Below are 5,000 nucleotides of genomic sequence, written 5' to 3'. Positions count from 1 at the left end.
TACCTCCATCTATGCGAATCTGACAACACTACGTCCGCCATGTCGAGCGCACCGCAAAACATACCGCCATCTGTAGGTCTCCCGCAACATGACCTCCTGCAACGACGATACCGTCATCTATGAGACGCCAAGCCGACTAAGACAGCCATGGGCCCACAGTGCCCTTCTTTCGACCCCACCCACAAAGCCTGCATCCTCTGTCGACAACAGCACCCCAACGCCAGCGCCTCTGCCGCACGAAGTCGTGGACCGGCAATCACTCCACCTGCACCCGTCCGTGCCCCACCCCAACCGCCACTCCAACTCGCACTCAGCGGATGAACGGCGGACTTGCTCGCACTCGCAATGTGCAATCCACCCCTATAACGTGCGTTTCATGAAGATTATGTCCAATATGCGACATTCCCCCTGTCCATATACATGAGCTGCGAGCTGTACCACGTACGAGCTACAGACGCGATCGCGTTGCTCTCTGTACGAATGCAGATGCTCAGCGGCAGCTAGGAGGCGCTCCATCCATGTCGGTACCGGTGAGCGTTGCACTCGCAGTCGCAAAAACGTACGGCAAGTATATTACTCGGAAGAGTCAATGACAGTCCAAGCCCCCCCTGCGTGGGAAGAGTCTTTCTAGGCCATGACCCACCAGAAGGGCGCAGCGTCCCCCCACCCCAGACATGTGACGTCACACTATCGGTATTGACGACTAGACTGATTCCTTATAATCATTTGCCATACACCGGTGGAAGCTGCCGAGACGAGTAACTACATGGCGGCCTCGCCGTGTCACTAATGTACAGAGATACAACAGTTTCGACTGGAACCGGATGAAACGTATACACGGCGCTGATTAGTAATAGATAGAGCCATCAAAATACAGATAATGTATACAACTGTCCGTATACATGCTGAAAGACTCTGCTCACAATCACAACCACACGTCAGCCAGACACTCTTATCACGCACTACTCTCTGCCTGTAACAGGCACAGAGACAATATGTAAGCACCAGCATGGAACAACACCCAGTGCATCCTCTCCGCCACATTAGACAATCCACACTATCATAACCAGACCGGGAGGTCCACTCACAAAACAGAATATCCCACCCTTCCGACAACCACCATTGCTCAGCTAAGCCACCAACACCCACACACGTCCTACACAGGGGTACACCCAACATCACAATACTGCCTCCTGTCACAGCACACAAACAATGGCAGGAATGAAAGACACAGGTCTGCCACAAGCATGGAATCAGAGCGCCGCCTGTCATGAGCCAAAGGTGCATCCTGACGTGGCAAATCAGATGATGCCGCAGGCATCCACTTACTATAATCACAATCAACAAACCGGCCGCCGCCGCCGCCGCCCCCCCCCCCCCCCCCCCCCCCAATACACCTTTCCTTACAACAATGTGTACCTTAACCTAACCCATATTGCGCCTTAACCTAACCCATATTGCGCCTTAACCTAACCCATATTGCGCCTTAACCTAACCCATATTGCGCCTTAACCTAACCCATATTGCGCCTTAACCTAACCCATATTGCGCCTTAACCTAACCCATATTGCGCCTTAACCTAACCCATATTGCGCCTTAACCTAACCCATATTGCGCCTTAACCTAACCCATATTGCGCCTTAACCTAACCCATATTGCGCCTTAACCTAACCCATATTGCGCCTTAACCTAACCCATATTGCGCCTTAACCTAACCCATATTGCGCCTTAACCTAACCCATATTGCGCCTTAACCTAACCTATATTGTCCCTTAACCTAACCCATATTGTCGCTTAACCTAACCTATATTGCGCCTTAACCTAACCCATATTGCGCCTTAACCTAACCCATATTGTCCCTTAACCTAACCCATATTGTCCCTTAACCTAACCTATATTGTCCCTTAACCTAACCTATATTGTCCCTTAACCTAACCCATATTGTCCCTTAACCTAACCTATATTGTCCCTTAACCTAACCTATATTGTCCCTTAACCTAACCTATATTGTCCCTTAACCTAACCTATATTGTCCCTTAACCTAACCTATATTGTCCCTTAACCTAACCTATATTGTCCCTTAACCTAACCTATATTGTCCCTTAACCTAACCCATATTGTCCCTTAACCTAACCGATATTGTCCCTTAACCTAACCTATATTGTCCCTTAACCTAACCTATATTGTCCCTTAACCTAACCTATATTGTCCCTTAACCTAACCTATATTGTCCCTTAACCTAACCTATATTGTCCCTTAACCTAACCTATATTGTCCCTTAACCTAACCTATATTGTCCCTTAACCTAACCTATATTGTCCCTTAACCTAACCTATATTGTCCCTTAACCTAACCTATATTGTCCCTTAACCTAACCTATATTGTCCCTTAACCTAACCCATATTGTCCCTTAACCTAACCCATATTGTCCCTTAACCTAACCCATATTGTCCCTTAACCTAACCCATATTGTCCCTTAACCTAACCTATATTGTCCCTTAACCTAACCCATATTGTCCCTTAACCTAACCCATATTGTACCGTAACCTAACCTATATTGTACCTTAACCTAACCTATATTGTACCTTAACCCAACACACGTTGGGCCTTAACCTGCTCTGTAATTGTCATACGACGCGTTAAATTAGTGTAGTGTTGCCTAACTGCAACCCCCGCAATATAGTTTGCTACTCGCACTGCCCGGTCCCCAGAGTATCGCTTCATGTTAAACACCTTGCAGCTATACACTGTAATGCGGATGGCAGCAGGACGTACATGCTCAATGCCCTTCGCAGTTGTTCATTGGCATTCGCATGGCGAAGCACAGCCTACGTTGTGGTACGGCTTGTGTCAACTGTCCGCTGATGTTGTACGTCCAAATCACACACTGTACTGCACATTGGTCCTCATGTACTGAATGATACATCGTGGTACATGTGTGACCGTACCACGACTGCGCCAACAACGGCGAACCATACGGTCCAAATATTGTGCACTCAGCTACGTGTCGTCTCCCTATAAGAGCTGGATTGAAGTATGGTATGCCGTGGATGGCGATCAGCATGAGCCGTCTGTTGATGTAGTGGCGCGTGTTGTCAGACGTAGTCGTCTCTTCTCACACACCGTGATAGCATGGTGCACTGCGTTCCACATCTGCGACATGCGACAGAGGCCGGTTGACAGTCGTTCGCGCAATGGACATCGCATACGTACGGGGGCCACCTTCCACGTGTTCGCGAAGCGTGCACATGTTGTTGCGTGTATGTGGGCAGACATAGTGTGTCGTGACACCTGACACAGGCATGCAACAATCGTTGAATTTGCAAATGGCGATGGACGTCTACGTTTGCTGGTGACGTTACGCAAATGAAGAACTGGTAAACCGTTGTGGTGCGGTTGTTCTCGCTAGAGGTGAATCAGTGATGGCGACGATCGGTTGAGCTACCAACCGGTTGTTTCAGCGATACCCACCATGCCCACGAACGTGAATGGCATGTGGGTGTGAAGCGATACGCGGCGGTGGCTGGGTGGGACCGTCCCCGGCCGGTGAGGGGGGGCCTCCCGGCGTGCTGGCCGCGCGGTGCGTGGGCGCACGCGCTACAGCCGGCTGGTGGGGGCGGCCAGTGGCAGGCGCGCCGGCCGACGGAGGCGGCAGGCGGCGCAGCTGCGCGCCGGCGCACCCTGCACGCGGCGCCGTGCGGCCAAAGTAGGTCCTCGCGGGCCCGGTGCGAAGCGCGGTGGACATCTGCAGTGTGCTGGTCCGATTGAGGACTGTGTGCGCTGAGGATGCGCCGCCGCCCGGCGCTCGGCGCCGCGACGCCGTCTGCTGCTCGGTCGCCTCTGCGGTTCTCGCAGGTGGATTGTATCGCAGCTGTGCGGACGTGTTGGCGCGTGCGCTGTGCTGGGAGAGTTCGCTTCGGCACCCAAGTGGGGCTTTTGTCCTTCTGTGGCGCTGGCGTTGGAGCTGCCGGCCACCGTAGGTGGCGCGTGTTGTCTCCCGCCGGCAATGCCACGACAGCACGCTCCCGGGCCTCTGTCGGCAGCGGCAAGCTCAGTTGGGAGCACGGGTGGTCGCACCTAAAGCGTCTACTCGCCAAACTCCGGGCGATTGCGCCTCTCTCGAACCCGACCAAGTACTTAGGACGGCGCTGCGCGCCGCCGGGACCTGAGAGGGTTTCGAGGTGTATTGTGCAGGGGAGCTCAGCCTCCTCCTGTTTGCAGAATAATTGAGCGGACGCTTGCGTGTTCGCGCGGGCCCCCGGGACACACTCCCGGGCGGCCGGCTGCTCAGCTCTAGTTGACGCAGCTCCCTGGTTGATCCTGCCAGTAGTCATATGCTTGTCTCAAAGATTAAGCCATGCATGTCTCAGTACAAGCCGCATTAAGGTGAAACCGCGAATGGCTCATTAAATCAGTTATGGTTCCTTAGATCGTACCCACGTTACTTGGATAACTGTGGTAATTCTAGAGCTAATACATGCAAACAGAGTCCCGACCAGAGATGGAAGGGACGCTTTTATTAGATCAAAACCAATCGGTCGGCTCGTCCGGTCCGTTTGCCTTGGTGACTCTGAATAACTTTGGGCTGATCGCACGGTCCTCGTACCGGCGACGCATCTTTCAAATGTCTGCCTTATCAACTGTCGATGGTAGGTTCTGCGCCTACCATGGTTGTAACGGGTAACGGGGAATCAGGGTTCGATTCCGGAGAGGGAGCCTGAGAAACGGCTACCACATCCAAGGAAGGCAGCAGGCGCGCAAATTACCCACTCCCGGCACGGGGAGGTAGTGACGAAAAATAACGATACGGGACTCATCCGAGGCCCCGTAATCGGAATGAGTACACTTTAAATCCTTTAACGAGTATCTATTGGAGGGCAAGTCTGGTGCCAGCAGCCGCGGTAATTCCAGCTCCAATAGCGTATATTAAAGTTGTTGCGGTTAAAAAGCTCGTAGTTGGATTTGTGTCCCACGCTGTTGGTTCACCGCCCGTCGGTGTT

The 5,000-nt window shown here is 52.4% G+C and overlaps 1 non-coding gene across 1 annotated transcript in view; it reads left to right on the top strand.

Annotated features, from left to right (window-relative positions):
* The first annotated feature begins 4,307 nt into the window (after window positions 1–4,307).
* The window catches only part of LOC126448267 (small subunit ribosomal RNA), a 1,910-nt gene continuing 1,217 nt past the window's right edge, over window positions 4,308–5,000 (top strand). The window contains exon 1 of the ribosomal RNA XR_007584057.1: window positions 4,308–5,000. This exon is cut by the window's right edge and continues 1,217 nt beyond it. This is a non-coding gene — a ribosomal RNA (small subunit ribosomal RNA).

Source organism: Schistocerca serialis, unplaced genomic scaffold (genome assembly GCF_023864345.2).
Source record: "Schistocerca serialis cubense isolate TAMUIC-IGC-003099 unplaced genomic scaffold, iqSchSeri2.2 HiC_scaffold_584, whole genome shotgun sequence".
Classification (NCBI taxonomy): domain Eukaryota; kingdom Metazoa; phylum Arthropoda; class Insecta; order Orthoptera; family Acrididae; genus Schistocerca; species Schistocerca serialis.
The sequence above is the reverse complement of the archived record's forward strand: the minus strand, read 5'-3'. Positions and strand labels throughout refer to the sequence as shown.